Below are 25,323 nucleotides of genomic sequence, written 5' to 3' on the forward strand. Positions count from 1 at the left end.
AGAGATATAGAGCATGGAAACAGACACTTCGGTCTAACTCGTCCATGCCAACTAGATATCCTAATTAAATCTAGTCCTATTTGCCAACGCTTGGCCGATATCCCTCTAAAGCCTTTTTATTCATATACTCATCCAGATGGGTTTTAAGTGTTGTAATTGTCCTGATACCTTAAGGGACCAGTGGACATACACACCAAGGCTGCTCTGATCCTTGGTGCTTCCCATTCATTATATATTCCCTTGTGTTATGTCTTGCTCAAATGCATTACCTCACACTAATTGTGAACTTTCTTTTAGATTCAGCTTGATGTCTCAAGAGATAAACATGTATCCAAGATTTAATATAAATAGCTATTAAGCAATATGTAATAAACCTATTTACTTTTGATCAAGATTGCAGCTAACATCTGCCAAAGGTGTCACATGGGTGTCCTTTGTCACATGGTATCAGTAACCTAAGCCAATACCAGTATGTTAATAGGTAGCAGTGAATGTTTCTAAGGTGCTTCAGTTCCACAAAAATCACAGCCATTGAGGAGAAGAAAGAAGAAAACTGAGTGTATCTTTAAATATTCGGCAGAGTAAAAGTAGACGGAGCCTGACCCTGCTGGCTATGGCTTTCATACAAGCGGACAGGAGTCATTGCAGCACTAAGCCTGCCCAAAAAAGCTCAAACTAGCCAGAATCAGGAGAAACATGTAGAAAAAGCCAATGAAGATCAAGTAGAGTTTCAGCAAAGTTGCGAGGGAAAAGAAATCCAAACAATAATTCCAGATACAGCTGATGGTATTGGATATCTGATATGAATTAATTTTCTGAGAAGGGTGTTAAAAAACCTTGCATTTGAAAAGAAAATTGAAGCTGAGAAGCTAAAATAAGTCATAAAATGCTATTTTCAGTAAATGAGCATTATTATAATTGTTTAGAAATAGATAAAATGCCATAATTTTTACAACAAAATGGGAGCTTAATTTTGAAATGTTCTCTGGTTACAAAACCATAGATGGAGGAACTGAAGTAGGCCATCTAGCCATTGAGTCTGCTATGTCATTCAATAAGATCATGGCTGGTCTGATAATCATTTCCACTTTATCTTCTCTTATCATAACCCTCAATTCCCTTACTGATTAAAAATCTATGTCTCAGCCTTGGATATTCTTCATGACCCAACCTCGGCAGCCCTCTGTGGGAAAGAATTCCACTGATTGACTACCCTGCAAGAGAAAAAAATCCTGCAACTCTCTTAAATGAGCAATGCTTTCCTTTGAGATTTTGCCCTCTGGTCCTAGACTCTCTTACAAGGTAAAACAATCTCTTGGCAACTACCCTATAAAGACCTGTCCAGAATCTTATTTACTTCAATAAGATCTCCTTTCATCTTTGGAACTCCAGTGAATACAAACCCAAGTTACTCAAACATTTCTCATAAGACAATCCCTCCATATCCACAATCAACATAGTGAACCTTTTCTGGACTACCTCCAATATCAGTATATCTTTCCTTCACTAAGGAGACCATAACTATTCACAGTTCAGTAGATCCTTACCAAATTTAATTTGAGAAATTAATGAACATTTATGAAAAAATAGTGATTTTCAATTTAAATTTTTCAAGATAAAGCTTTATTAGTGATTCAGCTTAATTGTCAATTAACTAAGTAATTACAATCTTTGATAATCTTGCTAAAAGGATTCAACAGTTCCTGCATCTGAAATAATCGAACAACTGAAAAATAAATAGTAAAGTCTGTTATATCTACAAAAGAAAATTAGAACATTTCTACAACAGCTTTCAAGTAAATTGTTTAAATAAGGGTTTTTTTTTCAAATCAGCAGTTTGAAAGAATGATAATGGAGAAGGATATCACACCTCTAAGTGAATCTAAAATCAAATCACAAACACTTTAAACCGTTAATTAAACTGGATCAAGTGAAAAAAAAGTTGTGCAATAGAATTGCTTCAACATTACAAAAGAAACAAGTCAAACATTTATTTACTCTATTCATCTGTTGCACATTGAGTTTTAAATGGCAAAATGTAAGAAGATAGACAGATAACTTTGATAATGTTGTAAGAACATTTGACCATCACTTTACATTAAGTTGGAGTTGTGTAATGGAGAATGCAATATTTCACAGGAAGATGTGGCGTTTTTAAGAACCTGTTGACAACTGTATCAATGATTTACAACCAGAACTAATTCAAGACAGAATTGTTGGAATTTTTGATACATATCTGAAAGAGATGTTACAATGTAAACAGGAGCTTACATTGAAAACTATCCAGACTGCAGTGGAAGGCGAAATACAAAAAACATACAATTATGAACTAGAAAGGCAACCCAAATCATGAACTTTCTCAGACTTCATCCACCTTCTAAAGTACCAAAATGACACATGATAAACTCAAAATGTGTTCAGATCCTTTGTTGCTGGGAGTTACTGTTTAAAATATGGCATTAAAAAGACATGTAAAAGAAGCAATGTCCACCTTTATCAAATCAATGTAACTTTAGTAGAAAAGTGTGCAAGAAGCAGAAACAACCACCGAACAATAGAAATAATAGTGCTAATGTGCACAAAGAGATTACTATCTTGCAGCAAGCATCTTTGGAAAAAAACATAACTTACCTTGATTAGAACACATATCATTTAGAGGATACAAATCAACTTTTCATTGGGGTGACTGGTATCTCACCTGAACCAGATATGACAGAGCTTATATATGTCTGTGGCCATCCAATGAATTTCAAGCTTGACTTTAGAGTGAATGTTACTGACTTATCTGAAAAACAATCCTTTGAAGACAATGAAGCTGGTAAATAACTGCATGCTGCAGGTGGAAGACTGCTCAAATTGGAAGAATGTTGCAAATACTTTTCAAATAAAAAGAGAGCAAAACTATGTGAAATAGACATACAGCATCAATTTTTCTAAACAGAAAATCAAACTTTCCTCTTAAAATCCTATGTGGAAGCTCAAAAGTCAAATACCAATGAGGAATGTAACTTTACTTAACACAAGACAGACTTTATAAGACTTCAAATAATTGTTTGCAGAACCCAAGAAAAATAATAAACCTCTCAAGATTAATTAGTGTAGTATGTGAAACCTTTTCACAACTGCGAGATCAGACATTTCTACTTATTTCAAAGGTTTGTAGGAATTGTTTGATTTTATTCCAACCACAGATAATTTTGTTTAAGAAAATCTAACCTTTGAACATCCTTGACACTACAAGGACCAGGAATTAGTAATTGGCTCAGTGCAACAATTCTGCTGTTTAGAAGAAACAATACCAAAACAGTACAATCAGCTTCAGAATTCATGATATGATAGTTCCTGATATGATGACAAAGCTATCCAAAAAGAATGTAATGAAGAATAGTAGAAAAAACCATCAAAAGGTGAAATTAATTCTTATAGAAACACAGGTATCTTCTTTGAGATGATTTGAGGAAACAAAATATTCTCTAAAGGAAACAAAAACTGTCTAACAGCAGCATCAATGCCAGAATGCATCCTTAGCAAAGATTGGCTATGTTTTCAGCATGGTAATGCACTGTGCTTCAATATTTCATCTTCAACCTGCAGACTTTCAACCTAACCAAGTCATCAGTACTTGTGGAGAGATGGGGGTAGTGATAAATCTACTTTACAGCAGGTTGTAAATAGATGCTGTTCTTGAGTCTGTTTGCTAGTCAATGTATCCGCAATCAGAACACAATGCAGGACAATATAAAATGGCCATTTGTAAGTGCTAGGAAATGTTCAAGTCGGATCCTTAAAATTAAAGTTAATATACCCCTGAATGAGATTGCGTGAGTATGAATGTTCGTAAATCAGGAACGGCCTGTATTTATTTGGAATGATTGTATCGAGTTTAATTACTGGATAAAAGCTTCGGGGATGATGGGTAGATATATGAAGCAGTAAGGATCTAAAAGTGTTAATTGACATTGAGAGATAGGTTCTTGGGAGGAGCTAACTAGAATTTTTAGAGAGTTGTCAGCGTTCTGTGCATGTTATTAATGTTGCAGAGGAATATTTTAGGAGCTGTAATGTGAATTTACTTTTAAGTTCAGCCTGATGTCTCAAGTGGCAAACACTTATCCAAGTCATAAAGCATTAGTTATTACATAATATGTAATAACCCTATCTACTATTCATCAAGGTTGAATCTACCTTCTGCCTATGACATCGCAAGGGTATCTTCCCCACAGTTATCAGTAGCCAGGATTAACACCAGCAAGCAGAATAGGTGGTAATGAATGCATTCATCGGTGGTTCTGGCAAAATACTGACTTATATAAGAATACTTGCACAGGTTTGCTGAAGTGTTTCAGTTTATCTTGTGGACTATGGGAAAGGATGTTGAGGTTAGAAATGTGCCCCATTTGCTTGTGTGTGTGGAGTATAAAGCATATTGATTGGCTAAACTTTGCTGCAGTTGTGCTAATTGGCTGTTCTCACATTTACTAAAGAGCACATATTCAAAACTTATTCCAAAACTTCCCATGCACACACAAAAAAACGGTATCCCTAAAAACTCGTTTCAACCTGCCTTTGTATCAACCACCAAAAACACAGGCTCCTGTGCATCCACAAGACCTGATCATGGCATGTGATAGGACTGTTCTCCATTGAGTGAGTGAGTCATTAATTCAGCACAATTGGCAAGATAGTGAGAAAACACACTGGGCCTTGCAAGAAAAAGCTTTCTCATAAATCCTATGCAATTCAGACTTAGCCAAAAAGAAAGATTCAGCCCAGCATATGCCACCTTGTCACCCTGGGAGCACTTGTCCCATTAACGTACACATTGGAATAGAACTAGGCAACTACAGTTATTCTCTTGCCTGTTCTACTATTCAATTAAATAGGGTTTTATTTTTCTAGACTGTAACTCTATTTAGCTTCCTTTATTTCTTATACCTTTTACACTGACTTGCAAAAGTTAATTGATCTTAGTTTTAATTCTTTTAATTGAACTAGCCTTAGCGAAGTTTTTAAAAAAAGAGTAGGAGTTGCTGATCTCCATCACGCTTTCTCCGATAAAAATACTTTGACATTAAGCCCTGAATAGTCCTGCTGTAATTGTCACTGTGTTCTGTACTCCCCCATCAGAGGGGATTCGGGCTCTATGTATACCTCAAATGATTTTGAACATTTCCAATCCACTTCTGAATCTTATGTTTTGAAGTCATATATCTTCTGTCCCAAACGAATCCCTACATGGCCTGGTAATGAAAATTATGAGAGCAACTGGACAAATTTCAGTCCCTGCCACTGGATGGATGAATGTACCAGAAGAGCTGATTATATTTGGCCCTACAGCTCATATCACCAATAATTCTGGAAATGTAATACAAATTTTAATAAAGTCTCACCCATCCTGTCTTCCAGTCTCAATACCGATTCAAGTTGGTCTTCCCTCAGGAAATAAGCTTATTTTCTGCTTCACTTTTGGATGATATGGATAACTCTTGGGTCTTTTTTCTGTTTTTGTACACATGCAGAGCAGTCATTTGCTACAGTGAAAACATTAGCTATATCCTGCCACTTCAATGACTTTTTTTTAGTGTCTTTGATATTTAATATTGTTCTCTGGCTAGGTTCTTGTCCTTCTTAACGCATTTCAACCTGTAGCAGCCTGCGACTGCTCAAGTGAAATAGAGATCATTAAGAAGGGAGGCCAGAAATACAGACACAACAACTGAAATAAACAGGCATCAAAATTAGCCAACAAGCAAAGTATGCTGGGAAGGCCTGAGCCAAAACAGACACAAGAGACCATTCTGCCTCAGGACAAGTCCTTACAAGATCTAAGCTCAGACAGCAAATTGAAAAAACAAGAGACACCAGAAGACATCAGGAAGTGTGAACAGGGAATTCAATCTTTCTTGACAAACAAACAACACTGGATGCATGAAGCAGACATGCCTCAGTAAGACAAAAGACCCGGTATATATTCTGGGATAAAACCAGACTTCCAGGCCCCAAGAGCAGACATCAAAAATATCACTGCTAAGCAAGCCATCGAGAGCCATTAGCAGCATTTCAAGATGATAATGCCACTTAATTCAATACTTCTGATTGGCCAAGTCCTTGGAGAGTTCCAGAAGGTAACCAGGAGGGTATAAGAACCCAGCCCAGCAGGACTCAGGGTATCCTCACTCTACAGCCTACCTAGAGACATATCAGAATACAGCAGTGACCAGAGCAGCTCACCCTCTGACCAGAGGCAGAATCAACCCATGAAAAGAGAGGAAAAGACCGAACAATTAAACAGAGCAGCAAAAGCTACAAGTATCTGGGAAGTATTTCATGTTTCTAAAGAATTGGATAGTTACCAATAGAGTTGTCGAAAGTGTAAATTTAATACTTAACCTTTGTTGTCTTCAAATGAAGTTGTGACTTGGTTCACTGGCTACAGACTCATGCTGTGTAGTCTTTTCCTGATGCACGCTAAGGCACCTGGGTAAACTCATTCATAAAATCCTGGAGAGAGTGGTCTACTAAATGCCTGCTGGCTTCCCTGTTCCAGACAACAACTCTCCCTACTTATGGCTGCCAAGCTCTTTGCATTTGATAACCGCCTCTTTACTCTGGCTGGCCACACTTTTGATTCTATTTGCCACAGCTAGTCTCTGATGGAGATGAAGCTACACTTTCTACCCTAACCAAAATCTTCAAAGTAGAGCAATCCCAAAGGTTTAAACCTGGCTCTAACAAAGTTCTTCCCCTCAAACACCAGCTATCCCAAGTAAGCCAACTCTCAGGGTGGTTCCAGACGTTAACCAAGATTCTGAAACAAATTCACACTTTTAGATCCCCATCCTTTCCAGTTCTCCCAGTGTGATCCAGCTCCCCCTAAATGAGATTAGAATCCCTATATTGGGGAAACAAGCCCTTCGGCCTAACAAGTCCACACCAACCCTCTGAAGAGTAACCCACCCATACCTACTCTGTATTTACCACTGACTAATGCACCAAACTTGCACATCCCCGAACACCATGGGGAATTTAGCATGACGAGTTCACCTAACCTGCACATCTTTTGATTGTTGGAGGAAACCTGAGCTCTCGGAGGAAACCCATGCAGACATGGGGAGAATGTGCAAACTCCACAGACACTTGCCAAAGGTTGTAATTGAATCCGGGTCCCTAGCGCAGTGAGGCAGCAGTGCTAACCACTGAGCCACCATGCTGCACCAAGTGCTGTCAAGCTCAAATCCTGAATTCGAACATCCACAGATCCCAGCACCAACAATTTGATCCTATTTCCAGCATTCAGAGTGCTTCTACGTAGTCAGCAATCCTGTATACTACCATTTCTCAGACCTTTCAGAGCTTCCAATTGTCACATTTATCTTAGTCTTTCCATTCCCCAAGATCCCAAACCACACATGCCCCAAATTCCCAGACCTAGACTCAAACTCCACATTCTGAGGCATCCTCCTTTCAGCTTTATTTCACATAGTTCAATAGATTCCTCCATTATCTCTTTTTTGACACAGCAGTTACTTAGCTTTGACGTAGTAGATCTCTCTTTTTAAAAAGTATATAAATGTAACCTGGTGTTGTGATTTAACTTTGTACACCCCAGTCCAACACCGGCATCTCCAAATCATGACTACTAGAGATCAAGTGGTATCTTATAAAAATTGAAAGCTACTAAGCATAACTCCCATTCAGAGAAATGAGACATACTATCCATTTTATTTGGCTCAACATTGATTTATTGTTTGAGCCAAAGTACTAACGTTACTCAAATTTCAAGAGTAGCTTCTGTAATATAACAGATGACAAATGTACGTTTTTTTGAAGAGGAAGTTTTTGTCTAGACTTCTGCTATGGAGCCTTGCTGACCAAGAAGTATATGCAAGGATTTTGCAGGCATGCATTTCCTGGTTTTCATTGGCAGATATTTATAGGAATCTGTTCAGGAGTTTCCCTAAAAGCTCTCCCATTGGCTGAGATCCCACATCTTGCTATAGCCAATTATTTACTTTCATAATTACACTCCAAATTCAAAATATTGCTATGAGCATCCATTAGTCCTGGTCATACCTACCTTTTTGTGGGAAGGTTGACTATTTCAGTTTCACGTGGACACTTCATCTTTAATTCCACTACTTAAAATGACCTGATCAGTGCCACTTCTCCTTCTAGGTTGAATCTGTTCTGATGATGCAACCGTCTACACCAACACTTCCAACATTTTTTTTTCTTCCTGAGGCAGATTATCCCTTCTAGCATTGTTGACCGCTCCCTTCAATTGTCTGATCCATTTGCCACACTTCTGCTCTCATCCCTTTGCTCAACATGTCTGTTCAGACCACACACATGACCCAGAGCTTCCTGCTGTTCATCATTGTAACAGGCCATCTTGCTCTCATCCATCCTTTCTATCCATGGCCTGTTGCAGCATTTGTAAAGAAGCACCCAATTCCTCCGCCTCTGCCAGATCTGCTCCCAGGAGGACCAGTTCCACCACAGAACACACCAGATGGCCTCCTTCTTTAGAGACCGCAATTTCCCTTCCCACGTGGTTAAAGATGCCCTCCAACGCATCTCGTCTACATCCCGCACCTCCGCCCTCAGACCCCACCCCTCCAACCGTAACAAGGACAGAACACCCCTAGTGCTCACCTTCCACCCTACCAACCTTCGCATAAACCAAATCATCCGCGACATTTCCGCCATCTCCAAACAGACCCCACTACCAGGAATATCTTTAGAAATTTCATTTCTGCCTCTATCTTATCCTTTGCCTGTTTTAGTAGTTTTCTATTCTGTTTCTTTCTTTATCCTTTCATGTTGACTTTAGATGGCTGCTTCACAGCTTTCATACCTCAAACCTTGTCTCTTTATTGATCCTTTTAATCTGTCTTTGGGCTTTGCATCAAAAATATTTATCGTTAGTTAATCTCTCCAGGCATCTGTCCTATCAGACCTACCCATTTATTCTTCTGGTTCCTTCCCCACACTAATGGCTTAAAAACCCTTCATTTCAATTTCCCTTCTATCCTGATAAAAGGTCTTTGATTTGAAATGTTAGGAGTGAAAAAGGTCCTGATTTCTCAGGAGGATCACGATCAGAAGGGTGACAGATTCATTGGGCAGAGAGTTACTAATTAACACTTTGGGAGTAGAGGAAGCACTCTTCCTGATCCACAAGCAATGCCTTAATATAGTCAACTCATCGAATCAGCACAGTGTCCCATTTAAACATTGTGAGGCATCAATGATCTTGCCTGCAGGTGGGCTTGCGTGGAAAGCATAATGCATCACAAGCCAACTGGGGAGTGGAAAGGTCATTAGTGGCTCTTCCTCTGGAATCAAATCCATAGGAAGGTTGTCAATGAGTGAGAGCTGCCAGCTAATCAGGGGATGACAACTCGTGCTCAGCAGCGCCATCAGGAGGCGGCTATGGCTGCTTCAGGATGTAGACTTCCGAAGTCTGAGGATTATAAAGGACCCAGGTCAAAGGGAAAATGATGTTGGAGGTGAGAGGGTATGCCCAGTTGACAGTTGTGAGGAGGAGATTTAGCTCTGTCCATACAGCTGGATAACTTTCTGGATATTTTCAGCAATTCTGGTTTATATTTTAGATTTCTAGCATCTGCACTCTTTCCCTTTTGTAATTACTTTCATAGCGAGATCACTCTTGTTGTTCAATCAAGCCAATCTGTGCACTGATTTCACAGATAACAAGTGATTAAACGGTATTTAAAATATTTTGGGTAATGCTGGCTAAATGAATAATTTTTACTGACATCTGTCTCATCATTTCTTTCATCCATTCTAATTATTTTCAGTTTTCCCCACATATAAATAACTCTAACCCTATTACTGAACAAATCTATGTCCTCTGAATTTCATAATATTGGGCTGAATCTTAACAAATGTCAAGGTTGGGGTCATGCTAGCGATTATAATGCATAACATCTGTAATGGGCATGCAACAGCCTCTAATCCATTTATGATTTAAACAGAGGCATTTATCGATTGGTCATCTAATTATAATAGTGTTGCAAATCTTCATTTTAATTGTCATTCTATTTTAACCACACTAAGTGGATTTTCAAAGCTTCAGGAAATTGGCAGTTTAAAGGAGACATTAAGCACAGAGTCTGAGTTGACTGTCATTATGGCATTGTTTGTGGATCAGAAAGAATGCTTCCTCTACCTCCAAAAGGTTACTCAGTAACTCTCTGCCCAATGAAAATCAATCCCCCTTCTGATTGTGATCCTCCTGAGAAATCAGTTGTCCCAGTCAGGAGCTTTCTCACTCCCAGAATGCACCTACCTACTCTCATTAGCTTTAGACCTGTGATACAAGCTTCCTAATGGAAGGACCTTCACCTGTCAATACAAAGCATGCTTAAAAAGTAAATTCTGAAAGACACTGGGGACACTAATTATTCCAAGTTTTCTGATCACATGACAACAGGGTCCTCTTCAGATTAAAATCCATAAGAATGTGAGAAATAGGAAGAGGAGTAGGCCACTTAGCCCTTTAACTCTGCTCCCCCATTCAATAAGAGCAGTTTGATCCAATGACAGCATTACCTCCTCTTCCCAACCTTTTCTCCAATAATTTGTCAAACAATAATTTGTCTAGCTCAGCCTTCAATGAATCAATCTCCACTGCTCTGAGGAGGAGATTTCCAAACACTAAGAACACTCAAGCAATTCCTCCACATCGGTCTTAAATGGGCAATCTCTTATTTTAAACTGTGCCCTTAGTTTGATTCCCCATGAAGTGAAACTTATCTGCATTTTGTCTTGTCAAGTTCCCTTAGAATCTTGTTTTTCAGTAAGATGACCTCTCATTCTTTTAACTCAAATGGGCATATGTCCAACCTGCTCAGCCTTCAGGTCATAAGCCTCACGCAGGAATCAGTGCTAACCCACCAATGCAAGCAGGTTCTTCCTGAAGTTAGTTGACAAGCTACATACGGAACTCTAGCTGTGGTCTCACCAAGGCTATAAAGCTTCAGCAAAAAAAAATTCTCTACTCCATCCCTCAATAAAAACATGTTAATACCCTGGTGTACTTGCATCTAACCTTTTGCAATTCATCTACAAGGGCATCCAGATCTCTCTCCATGCAACATTCTAAATATTTTGGTTTCTGTTCTTCCTATTAAAGTGGACAGCTTCATATTTCCCCACATTATAGTCCAGTTGCCAAATCTTTATCCATGCCCTTAACCTATCTAAATCTCTTTGCTAATTCCTTCCATTCTTCTACAATTTGCTTTCCCTTCTTCAGACAGATTTGACAATAGTTAGTTCTTTCATGTAAGCCATGGATGTAGTCCTTAAATAGTGTAGATCCCTGTGGCACTCCAGTATTTACAGTATACCATCCTGAAAATGACATTTAGTCTTGAGCTCCTGTTTCCTATTGGTTAGCCAGTCCTCTGTCCATGATAATTATACTGATGTACTATTTTTGATGTTTGCATATTTTGTCCAATGAAGAAAAGCATCCCATATCCCTTCTTTATCACCTAACCTACATGTCCTCTTGGTTGGATCAGCTGGTAGTACTCCCCCATTCAATAAGATCAGTTTGATCCGATGACAGCCTCATCAGATTCAGCCTCAGTAATCAACACAAACAACTGCCAATCTCCAAACACCATCCTACAACTCATCTGCTTTATCCTTGATCACAACATCTTCACTTTGACAACCAGTTCTTCATCCAGACACACGGAACAGCTGTGGGGACCAAATTTGCACCCCAATATGCAAACATTTTTTTATGCACAGGTTCGAACAAGATTTCTTCTCTATGCAGGATGTCCAACCAACATTGTACACCAGGTACATTGACGACATTTTCTTCCTCTGGACCCATGGCAAGGAGTCACTGATAAAACTACACAGTGACATCAACAAGTTTCATTCCACCAAACTCACCATGGACTACTCTCAACTATCTGTCTCATTCTTGGACACATGCGTCTCCAAGGATGGACACCTCAGCACCACACTATCGCAAACCCACAGACAACCTCACAGTGCTACACTTCTCCAGCTTCCACCCAAAACATATTAAAACAGCCATCCCCTATGGACAAGCCCTACGCATACACCAGATCTGCTCAGATGAGGAGGAACGTGACAGACACCTAGAAGTACTCAAGGATGCCCTCACAAGAACAGGATACGATGCTCAACTCATCGACAGCCAGTTCAGACGTGCCACAGCAAGGAACCTTAATGACCTCCTGAGGAGACAGACACGTGCTGTAACCGACAAGGTACCCTTCGTTGTTCAGTATTTCCCAGGAGCTGAAAAGTTACGCCATGTTCTTCGTGACTTGCAACACATTATCAATGAGGATGAGCACCTCACCAAGACCTTCCCCATACCTCCACTACTTGCCTTTAAACAACCACCAAACTTCAAACAGATAGTTGTTCATAGCAAACTACCTGGCTCTCAGGACAACTCCATACAACCCTGTCACGGTAGACGCTGCAAGACGTGTCAGAGTGTGGATACAGATACCACCATTACGTGTGGGGACACCTCCCACCTTGTACATGGCAGGTACTCATGTAACTCAGCCAACGTTGTCTATTTTATAGATTGCAGGCAAGGATGCCCAGAGGCATGATTCATTGGGGAAACCGGGCAAAGGCTACGAGAACGGATGAATGGGCACCACACAACAGGAGGGTTCCCTCCCAGTTGGGGAACACTTCAGTGGTCCAGGACATTCAGCCTTGGACCTTCGGGTGACCATCCTCCAAGGTGGACATCGGGACAGGCAGCAGAGAGAAGTGGCTGGATAGCTACGTTCAGGGACTGACGCACGCACACACACGCACACACTGCATGCTTTCATGTAAAACTCCATTATCTCACATTTTAGATTAGAATCAATCTAAACATCGTGGCATAGACAGAACACGGGGGGCTAACACCTTCAACATATTGTCTAGCTATCACCATTGTTAACAGCTAACCCGAGAATGCAACTTTGTGATTTACACATGAAAGAAGTGAAACTATCATGTATTCTAACAGATGAAAGGCTTAACAGACAATTTTTCAGTGTATAATTTCAGTTATTTTGTCCAATGAAGAAAAGCATCCCATATCCCTTCTTTATCACCTAACCTACATGTCCTCTTGGTTGGATCAGCTAGTAGTACTCCCCCATTCAATAAGATCAGTTTGATCCGATGACAGCCTCATCAGATTCAGCCTCAGTAGTCAACACAAACAACTGCCAATCTCCAAACACCATCCTACAACTCATCTGCTTTATCCTTGATCACAACATCTTCACTTTGACAACCAGTTCTTCATCCAGACACACGGAACAGCTGTGGGGACCAAATTTGCACCCCAATATGCAAACATTTTTTATGCACGGGTTCAAACAAGATTTCTTCTCTATGCAGGATCTCCAACCAACATTGTACACCAGGTACATTGACGACATTTTCTTCCTCTGGACCCATGGCAAGGAGTCACTGATAAAACTACACAGTGACATCAACAAGTTTCATTCCACCAAACTCACCATGGACTACTCAACTATCTGTCTCATTCTTGGACACATGCGTCTCCAAGGATGGACACCTCAGCACCACACTCTATCGCAAACCCACAGACAACCTCAGTGCTACACTTCTCCAGCTTCCACTCAAAACATATTAAAACAGCCATCCCCTATGGACAAGCCGTACGCATACACCAGATCTGCCCAGATGAGGAGGAATGTGACAGACACCTAGAAGTACTCAAGGATGCCCTCATAAGAACAGGATATGATGCTCAACTCATCGACAGCCAGTTCAGACGTGCCACAGCAAGGAACCTTAATGACCTCCTCAGGAGACAGACATGTGCTGCAACCGACAAGGTACCCTTCGTTGTTCAGTATTTCCCAGGAGCTGAAAAATTACGCCATGTTCTTCGTGACTTGCAACACATTATCAATGAGGATGAGCACCTCACCAAGACCTTCCCCACACCTCCACTACTTGCCTTTAAACAACCACCAAACTTCAAAACAGATAGTTGTTCATAGCAAACTACCCGGCTCTCAGGACAACTCCATACAACCCTGTCACGGTAGACTCTGCAAGACGTGTCAGAGTGTGGATACAGATACCACCATTACGTGTGGGGACACCTCCCACCTTGTACATGGCAGGTACTCATGTGACTCAGCCAACGTTGTCTATCTTATAGATTGCAGGCAAGGATGCCTGGAGGCATGATTCATTGGGGAAACCGGGCAAAGGCTACGAGAACGGATGGATGGGCACCACACAACAAACAGGAGGGTTCCCTCCCAGTTGGGGAATACTTCAGTGGTCCGGGACATTCAGCCTTGGACCTTCGGGTGACCATCCTCCGAGGTGGACATCGGGACAGGCAGCAGAGAAAAGTGGCTGGATAGCTACGTTTGGGAACGGACGCACGCACACGCACACACTGCATGCTTTCATGTAAAACTCCATTATCTCACATTTTAGATTAGAATCAATCTAAACATCGTGGCATAGACAGAACACAGGGGGGCTAACACCTTCAACATTGTCTAGCTATCACCATTGTTAACAGCTAACCCGAGAATGCAACTTTGTGATTTACACATGAAAGAAGTGAAACTATCACTGTATTCTAACAGATGAAAGGCTTAACAGACAATTTTTCAGTGTATAATTTCAGTTATATCACTAAATTTTTGCTATAAATTCGGTGTTAGGATTGAGCCCTCCACTATCACCTGATGAAGGAGCGTCGCTCCGAAAGCTAGTGTGCTTCCAATTAAACCTGTTGGACTATAATCTGGTGTTATGCGATTTTTAACTTTGTACACCCCAGTCCAACACCGGCATCTCCAAATCATCAAAAATAGGAACAGAGATAGCCAGTTTGGTCCTTGGAGTCCATTCCACCGTTCAATATGATTGTGGCTGATTCACTTTTCAAATGGGTTACTCCAGCTCTTCCCCAGGTCCCTTGACCTCTTTAGCCCCTTGAAGTATACCATCTGCATCCATCACCAACCCCCTCCTCCTGGCTGAGCTTGAAAAATACCTCCTTTAACACGTCTCACTGTCATGAGATCAAAGGAGTGGCCATGGGTACATGCATGTAATGCCTGTCTCTTTGTGGGGTTCATTGGAACAAGTAGTGTTCAATCCTAACAGTTTCTTCCCTGCAACACTCACTGGTGCATCAATGCGGCTTCCCCCTCATTCAGAATTGGAAAATTTATCAATTTTACTTTGAAGTTCTACCTTGCTTTCATCTTCAGCCAGTCTAACTCCTCCCTTCCCTCAACATCACTGTTCCTGGGGATAGGCTGGTCAACAATATCCACTACAAACCCACTGACTTTCTTCAATTACTCATCTTGACAGTTTTGTTTAAAGACCCCATTCCATTCTCTCATTTTCTCCATCGCACCAGTTTTGATGATACCTCCCGATGGGGGGGGGCCTCTGAAATGTCCACCTTTTTCCTCCACCAGGAATTCCTAACCACCATAGTTTAAAACGTACCCTCAGTCATGTCCAATCCACTTCCCACACTTCTGCCCTCACCATCTCTTCCCTCCCCTCCAACTCCAATAGGATCCCTCTGGTTCTCACTTTCCACCCATCAGCGTCCACATATAAAGGATCATTAGCCACCATTTCTGCTACCTCCAGTGCGATGCCACCACCAGACATTCTCCTGTGCTCAGCATTCCATAGGGACTGTTCCTTTGGGACACTCTGGCCCACTCCTCCTCCATTCCAAATTCCTCCCTATACCCCATGGCATCTTCCCATGTAATCGCAGAAGGTGTAACCCCTGCCCATTTACTTCATCCCTCAGTATCCAAGACCCCACACATGCCTTCCAGGTGAAGTAGTGATTTACTTACACTTCACTCAATCTAATCTAGTGCATTCGTTGCTTAGAATGTGGTCTCCTCTACACTGGGGAAATGAACTGCAGACTGGGCAGTCGCTTTGCAGAAGACCTACATCCTATCTGCAAAAATGACCAAGCACCCAGTTGCCTGCAGGCTTGCTGCAGCATTTCAATTTTTTGCTTGGAGACTTCTGGGCTCAATATTGAATTCAATAATTTTAAGGCCTGAACATCATTTTCAGTATCTTTTACCTATCACTGTAGCCCAAGCCCTGTCATCACCTGGTTTATTTTCATCACATCCAATGCATTTTTACCCACTGATGGACCCTATGAACAGCCTTACTTTCTCCCCAGTTGACCATTGTCCACTCCCTTATCTGCACAAGTGCTGTTCTCAATCTCTGGGCTCTGTCTACACCTATTGTTTACTCCCTTGCCTCCCACACCAGTGTCTTCAGCAATAAATGCAACCTTTTCCTATCTGCAAATCCGTTCTGAAGGGTCACTGGACCCGAAACATTAACTTTGATTTCTCTTCACAGCTGCTCAGTTTCTCCAACAATGTTTTTGTTTCAGATTTCCAGAATCCACAATTTGTGTATTTTGGTTTCTTCGTGTGCCAATCTCAAAAAATGAAATAATCTAATAATTCATCCAAACTATTGTTTCTAGTGTGGTTTGCATTAAAATCAATTATTATTGTTGCAACCCCATTGCATGCATCTTTAATTTCACGTTTAATGCCGTCCACTTAATACCACTCCTTTGAAGGCCTAAGGATAACTTGCACTCATTTCCACCCTCCTAAAACCTCTTAGCCCCACCCAAACTCCACATAGGGTATTGGTGCAGAAAGTCTCACTCTCAATGACCGGCCACCTCCTTTTCTGTTTTTCCTTCACTTTGGAAAGATTGAATACCCTTCGATGTTCAGTTGCTTTCCTTAAATTATCCTGCAGCCATATCTCAGTAACTGCTGCTATATCCTGCCCACATACAACTATTTGTGCTGGTAACTGATTTAGCTTATTCCCTATGCATCCAAATATAGCACAGTTAGCCTCATTTTTAAATATCTTTAGTTTTTTTTCTTTTGATTCCAACCCCTACTTGCTGCTATCCTTTGTTTCCTGGGCCATGTAATTTTGGTTTCTACATTTCTATCTTTTATGTCCATCTTTGTTTCCCTCACACTTGTCTCTGCCTTCATGTTCCCACCCTCTGCTACTCTAGTTTAAAGTCTTGGCTATAGTAATGGTTAGGATCTGTTGAATATTTGTCCTAATACCTATGGTTTAACCAGTCCAGGTTATACAGATTCCTCAGAATGTGCCCTAATGCCTCCAAAATCTAAATCGTTCTCTCCTACACCATCTGTACATCAACCATTCTATTCTACTGTTTGATCTATCCAGCGCATAGCACTGAGAATAATTCAGAGATTGTTACCTTTTAAGTTTATTCCTTATACCTCCCTACATTCTATTTCCTTTATCACTTCTCTCTTCTTACCTATGTCAATGGTACCAACAGGGACCAAGAACTCAGGCTGTCCTCGCCCCCCATCCTTAAATTCCTCCAGCTGCTCAGAGACATCTTTGACTCTAGCAGCAGTGAGGTCAGGTATCATCTTGGAGTCACATCTGTTCCCCTTTCAATAGAAACTCCTATTGTTATTACTTTCTTCTCCACCCTCCCCATGCAGCTGAGCCAGTCCTGGTGCTACATACTTGGTTTCTCTAAGAAACCTAGTGAGAACCATCTGCCCAGTTGTATCCAAACCAGAAAATCTGTTCATGAGGGAGATGACCCTAGGGGACATTTGCATTACAATCTTGGTATTTTGACTGCATCTGACAGTCAACATGACCTTACCTCTTATACCTACCCAGCTGTGGTGTGTGACCACCTTGCTTGAAGTAATAAAGGGCTCCTGATGAAGGGCTTTTGCCCGAAACATTGATTTTCATGCTCCTCGGATGCTGCCTGACCTGTTGTGCTTTTCCAGCACCACTCATCTTAAATCTAAGCTCCAGCATCTGCAGTACTCACTTTCATCACCTTGCTTGAAGATTTCAGCCTTGCAGATATTTCGTAGTGACTCTAGCACTGCTCAAAATACAGAGACACTTCCTGCACATCAGCTCAACCTTGATGCTAGAAGAGTCCTAGACTGCCCACATTCCCCCAAGAGGAACAATCCACTGAGCCACATTGCCATCCATGATTTACCAGGAAATTGCTCTCTTACTGTTTACTTGTTCCAGTTTAAAGAATTATAAATATGTACTGGGGATCTTACCTTTTTGTTGACACTTTAAAACCTTTAAATCTGAAATAAAGTCCAACTTTTACTTGACAGTAGAAATACTTAATGGTCTTATGTACCAAGCCCACTACATATTCTCCCTATCCCATTTCATGACCTTTGTTTCCCCTAAGATTTTACTCTTGAATATCATCTGATCTCACCCTTCTTCTACAGCTTTGCAAACTCTGGTCTCCTTGAGGCTGAAGATAAAGAAAGAAAAGGAAAATTAAAAAAAACAAGTATTACCTTCCTCTCTCACCAAATTCACTGTTATCACTCTGGACCAGAGGACTCCATGACAGCTTATTTATGAAGTATTGAATACAAAAGTAAGGATGTAATAGGAAATATATGCAAACTGGTTGGGCAGGTCTGTGAAGTGATTGCAACAAGGTCAGTCAGGTGGACCTCATGGAATTAGAGTTCCTGATTGGACCAGATGAACAGCCCAAATCATGGAACTCTGGCTGACAGATAACAGGAATGTTCACCCCAAGAGCTGGCTCAGTGTCAAAGATTCTCCATGTGTAAATAAAGGGTGACTTGGTGATGGGATACCTGGCCTCAATTTTTTTTAGGTCTGGACCTCTGTCTAATTCTGGTCAGCTAGGGAGAGAGTACAGAGGAGACTGACAAGAATGTTGCCATAGCTTGGAAGTTGGAGCTATAAGAAAAGATTGCATAGGCTAGGGTTATAGAATAAGAGGAGGCTGAAGAGGAGGCTAAGTGCAGAAAATAATAAGGGGTGTGAACAGGAAAGGCCTGTTTTTCTGGTGAGCATACCAGGACCACAGATTTAAAATGCTCACTAAAAGGATGAAGGAGGATAGGAGGGTGATGAGTGTCTGGAATTTGCTGCCAGTATAGTGATTGGAACAGGAATGCTCAGCATCTTTAGAAGGAACCTTGATCTCTACCCGAAGTGCAGTAACCTGCAAGGCTATAGATCAGGTGCTGGAAACATGATTAAAACGGGTGACTAGAATAAACATGGGCTGAATGTCCTCTTTGTATGCTGGAACATTTTAATGGTTCTACCTCTGTGACCAATGTGGAATTAGGACCAAGATCTCCAAGTTTAGAGGTATGGACACTACCATGCACAATGAAGCTCTCAGTATGACTTTACATGTGCTCAAGTAACCATCCAATTAATAATCTGTGTTTTTTAAAAATTTTCATTCAGGGGATGTGGGCTTGGCAATTACTCAACACCTGGTTGCACTTGACAAACTGGTGTTGAGCTGCCTTCTTGAACCACTGCAGCCCACATACATAGCCTCAATTAATAGGGTATGGAGAAATATCACAGGTTTTGTCTATATTAAGAGGCCGTACATGCTCAGTCATTGAGCATATTCAAGATCATGATTGATAGGTTTGAGCACTAGAGGGATTTGATGTGGATGATTTGTCATTATCTGATTAAATAGCAGTTCAGGCTTGAGGGGCTATATAGGGGCTGATCATATTTCTTACATAATTGTTACAAGTTCATTGCAATTATTTTGATTAGATCATCCATGTCAAGATCAGTGTTGTACGAAAAGACATTTACAAGAATTTGTCGAAGCTTTTCATTTTGTACTAGTCAGGCCATTTTGCAAGAATACAAATTCAAGGGGAAAACCAACATTTCTACTGCATGAGCAGATTATGATTAATTGGCAAGTGACTCTGGTAGAGGCATTGTCATGGAGAATAGGCTCCAACTGACTATGTTCAACAATATTGATATAGACAAATTGTTGGAGAAAGTGAGGGCTGCAGATGCTGGAGATCAGAGCTGAAAATGTGTTGCTGGAAAAGCGCAGGTCAGGCAGCATAGCTGGAAGATGAGGCGCTCTTCCTCCAGGCGTCATGTTGCCATGGTCTGGCGATGGAGGAGGCCAACGACCTGCATGTCCCTGGCGGAGTGGGAGGGGGAGTTAAAGTGTTCAGCCACGGGGCGGTTGAGTTGGTTGGTGCGGGTGTCCCAGAGGTGTCCTCTGAAAACGTTCCGCAAGTAGGCGGCCTGTCTCCCCAATGTAGAGGAGGCCACATCGGGTGCAGCGGATGCAGTAAATGATGTGTGTGGAGGTGCAGGTGAATTTGTGACGGATATGGAAGGATCCCTTGGGGTAAGACGGTTCAGTCCCAATCCTCGGACTCAGCACCACGCTCTTGACCTGCAATCTTCTTCCCGACCTCTCTGCCCCCACCGCCTCTCCGGCCTATCACCCTCACCTTAACCTCCTTCCACCTATCGCATTCCCAATGCCCCTCCCCCAAGTCCCTCCCCCTACCTTTTATCTTAGCCTGCTTGGCACACCTTCCTCATTCCTGAAGAAAGGCTTATGCCCAAAACGTCGATTCTCCTGCTCTTTGATTGCTGCCTGACCTGCTGCGTTTTTCCAGCAACACATTTTTCAGCTAGACAAATTGTAGTAAAAATTCAGTAGGTCTGGCATTATCTGTGGAGAGAAAGCAGAGTTAACATTTCAATCCAGTGACCCTTTTCCAGAACTTAGTGTAATTAGGAAAAGTTTGTATATATACACACATACTAACGTCAGTAGGTCTGGCATTATCTGTGGAGAGAAAGCAGAGTTAACATTTCAATCCAGTGACCCTTTTTCAGAACTTAGTGTAATTAGGAAAAGTTTGTATATATACACACACACACACTAACGTTTCCTTTAGCATGCTAAAGCTGGGATAGAGAAAGGGGGAAGTGTAAATAAGTGAAGATGGCACAGTTGAGTAGACAAAAGAGTAGGAAAATGTCTTCACTGTCATGACCTTGATTAATACTCTGTTTGATTCCCTGGCCAACATCCATCTCAGGCTTGCTGCAGTGCTCCAGCAAAGCTCAGTGCCAAGCTGGAAGAACAGCATCTCATTTCCCACTTAGGGACCCTGAAGCCTCCAAGACTCAATATAGAGTTCAATAATTTTAGAGTTTGAGCACCTTCTCCCATGTCCTTACCCCCAACTGCCATACACCAGGCCCTATCACATGGGCTGCTACCACAAAATCCATTATCAGGCACTAATAGTTACCATCAGCAGTCATTCATTCTCCCAACTTGACCAGTACCCATTCTTTTGTCTGCCCAACTGCTTTTCTCTCCCTCTCCACCTATCATTTACTCCTATCCCCTTCTCTGGCATATATATCTACACCAAGCTACAATCAGTTCTGGATACGAATCACTGGACTCTAAACATTACCTCTGCTTTCTCTCCACAGATGCTGCCAGACCTGTGGTCTCCCTCTCCACCTATCATTTACTCCTATCCCCTTCTCTGGCATATATATCTACAAGCTACAATCAGTTCTGGATACGAATCACTGGACTCTAAACATTACCTCTGCTTTCTCTCCACAGATGCTGCCAGACCTGTGGAGTTTTGCTAGTAATTTCTGTTTTTGCTTCATTTTTCTAGCATCTGCAGTTTTTTGGGTTTTTTAAAAACATTGAATTAGTCACACTTTAGAAAATGCAACTTCCAACTTCAGGGGTTAACAGAATTGCTTAAGAAATGTGGGACAGACAGTTTTCATGCACACCTTCAGCCAATAATGAAAGGTAGTCGTGATAGATGTGGCTGACTCTACTCACAGGGGACTTCAGGCTACTAATAACAGACTGCACACAAACCTAAAAAAGATATTGATAGCAAAAAAAGTAAGTAACAATGTCATTTTTATGTCAGAAGAGAGGAGTTAACAAAGCAATATGAATAATTTGTGATTATACTAAAAGCGCGTGGATGAAAAGGTGCTGTAGGAATTGGAAGAGGAGCATATGATTTAATAGAGGTCTACATTATATTCAAAGATTTAATAAAATCAGACATTTAACAAGCTTGAAGCACAATGTGAGAAAAATATTCCAGGGTAAGGCAAGAAAGAATTAGGTTGTAAAGCCAATTGCTATTTGTCACAGAAAAAAAATGGAAAGCATAACAAATTAATCTCTACTTGTGAAGTAGAGTGAATCATGCATTGGGTACAAGTGAAGCAAATGTTGAGCAAAACAGACCACAGCAGACAACAAGCTGTACAATATTAGTTGGTATTACAGCAGAGTGGAGAATAATTTTTGGTAAATTTATAAAATTTTAAAATAATGCTTTAAAACAATGCAAACATTCCTAGGCACACTATCTGGTTATGGTTAGTTGTGCCTCACTTGTTAACTCTCTTGCCTTGGAGTCAGAAGGTTGTTGGTTTAAGACCTTCCAAAAAAAACTTAAAAATTTAGATGTGTAGTATTAAAGGAAGTGTTGCATTGTCTGGGGTGCTGTCTTTAGCTGACATATAACATGGAAATAGACCCTTCAGCCAATGATATCCACACTAGTCATCAGGCACTTTATTAATTCATAGCATGTGGGTGTCACTGGCAAGGCCAGCATTAGTTGGCCATCCCTACTCGCATTGACTTGAGGCATAGAAATTTTACAGCACAGAAAAAGGCTCATTGTGTCCAAGTCAGTCACCAAGCATCCATCTGCTCCAGTGGCATCTTCCAGCTCTTGGTCCTTCGCGTTGTATCCCATGGCATTTCAAATGCTCACCACAATATTTCTTAAAAGGTTGAGCGAGAGTTCCTGCCTTTGTTACCTTTTCAGGCAGCAATTTATAAACACCCCCCCCCCCTTTCTGGCTGAACCCATTTTTCAGCAAAACACCACAAAATCTCCAGTCAGTTTCCTTACATCTATGTCCCCTAGTTATCAACACCTCTAATGGGCAAATTTTCTTCCCATCAACTTGTTGATAATTTTGTATGCTACAATTAACTCTACTCTCCACTTAAAGGAATACAACCCCAGATTATTTAGTCTCCCTTCATAGCTGAAACACTTCAGTCCTGGCAACATCCTGATGAATCTTCTCTGCACAATCTCTAGTGTAATCACATCCTTCTTCCAGTATGGCAACCAGAACTGCACAGGGTACTTAGCCAACATCTTATACAGCTTCATTAAAAACTTCATTGCTCTTGTATTCAATGCCTCGACTAATAAAGGCAGATGTCCCATATCTGTATTTTTAGCTGCTCTCGGGTGGAGGTAAACAATCCTGTAGCACTATTTTGATGAAAAACAAGGATGTATCTTAATTTCTGGGACAATATTTATTCTTCAAAACATTGCTACAAATAGATTACCCAATCATCATCATGTTGCTATTTGTTAGAGCTTGCTGGTTACAAATTGACTGCAGCATTTCCCATGATACAGTGGGGACTACATTACTACAGTGCACCTTTGAGATATTCTGAGGCATTTAGATAGTGTCTTTCATAAGAAGTTTTCTACTTCCTGACAATCTTACTGAAAACACAGGCCTATTTATTTTCAAACTTTCAATATCAACATGCCCCTCCACCATACCATTATTGCATAAATAATCATCTGCAGAATGCACAATGGCAACACACCAAGTTGCTGGAACAGGACTTGCCATCTCTACTTCCAAGAAGGACTAGTAAAGTTCCATATCATCCTGCTGGATAAATATTGGTATTGGGGTCAACTCCAATATGAGAGCATCTACAGAAGTGACTGAGCAGGCAAACATCCTAATTTTCTCTCAAAATTTGATGAGCTTTCACATTGTTATCCACATCCTCGAAACGAGTACAACAAACTTATGCCCTGAGGTATCTCTTCTTAAACAGGAGGCTAAATAGTTGTGTGAATGTGGACACAGGTGAAGTCCTGCACAGGCACATGAGCTCCCAGCAACTTTACTCAATGCACTAGATCTAAGCTCTGCAGTGCTGCCACATCCAGTTGTGAACAGTGGAAGACAACTAAACAACTCACTGAAAGAGGATGTTCTACAAATAGCCCCAGCCTCAAATGTTGGGGGAACCTAGCACTTTACTGCAGAGGATAAATCTGAAGCATTTGAAATGAAACTGAAACTTTCTACCTAGCAACACTGTGGGTGTTACCACAACAAATGGATTGCAATGACTCACGAAGGTAGTTCACAACAACCTTCAAGTCCATTAGAATTAAAGAACAGTGCAGAGGCAGATCATTTGGCCCATTGTGTCCACACCGGCCCTCTGAAGAGCATCCCACCCAGACCCACCACCCCTACCCAATCCCTGCAATTCTGCAGTTCCACCCTAGTCTGCACATCCCTGAACATTATGGACAATTTAGCATGGCTGACACACCTAACCTGCACATTTTTGGACTGTGGGAGGAAACCAGAGCTCCTGGAGGAAACCAATGCAGACATGGGGAGAATGTGCAAACTCCACACATGTCTGAGGGTCGAATTGAACTTGACACTGAGGCAGTAGTGCTAATCACCGAGCCACTGTTTAGAGTGGGTAATAAATGCTGGCCCAGTCAATGATGCCTGCATTTCCAGAATGAATAAAGAGATTCCATGGTCTAAGAGCTTGACCGATTGATGAGGCTTAGATCCTCGTCAAGCAAGTAACTCTCCAGAATAGACCACTTCCCAAAAGCAGGTAGTTTGTGTGCTATTCAGAGTAGAGACCATGTGCAGTAACTCTACGATTTGGAGAGTTGTGTATGATCGGAGGATGTTTAGGAGAGGGTTTTGGCAGAACTTGAAAGGTCTGGGAAAGATCAGAGAAAGTGCAATAGGATGGAGAATTCAATCACTGGCTGGGGTTGTAGGTAAGGCTGTAGGAGCAATTAGAGGATCAAATGGATGGTCAAGGAAGAGTCAAGGAATACTTTATAAGATTGGTTCCTGAGTTGGGTGATGCCTTGGTGTTGTTTGGGAGGTTTGTACTCCTGCTGCTCCTGACCCACACCAATGCTGTGAATGCACCAAATTAATCCAACCTTTCTTACTTTTACTTTACAGCTTTCATGAGCCCTTGAAAACCTACCCAACTGTTACAGTGGGTGCATGCAATCTTCATAAAGGGTCTAATTGACTAACGCATGTTCTAGGAGCAGATCAATCACGTATTCGTCACCCCTTCATTCTACTTCCATTAAAATTTAGCAGTATAGAAATGAAACGAAATTTGGTTTCCCGATTTGGACATTTAACATGCCAACCTCCCACTTGATCCAAACCAACCCATTCTTGGCAGATTCAAAT

At 41.2% G+C, this 25,323-nt stretch overlaps 1 protein-coding gene across 9 annotated transcripts in view; it reads left to right on the forward strand.

Moving 5' to 3' along the window:
- dlgap1a (discs, large (Drosophila) homolog-associated protein 1a) overlaps positions 1-25,323 on the forward strand; it is a 767,710-nt gene that overhangs the window by 339,106 nt on the left and 403,281 nt on the right. The window lies entirely within an intron of this gene.

This window comes from Chiloscyllium plagiosum, chromosome 4 (assembly GCF_004010195.1).
Source record: "Chiloscyllium plagiosum isolate BGI_BamShark_2017 chromosome 4, ASM401019v2, whole genome shotgun sequence".
Lineage (NCBI taxonomy): Eukaryota > Metazoa > Chordata > Chondrichthyes > Orectolobiformes > Hemiscylliidae > Chiloscyllium > Chiloscyllium plagiosum.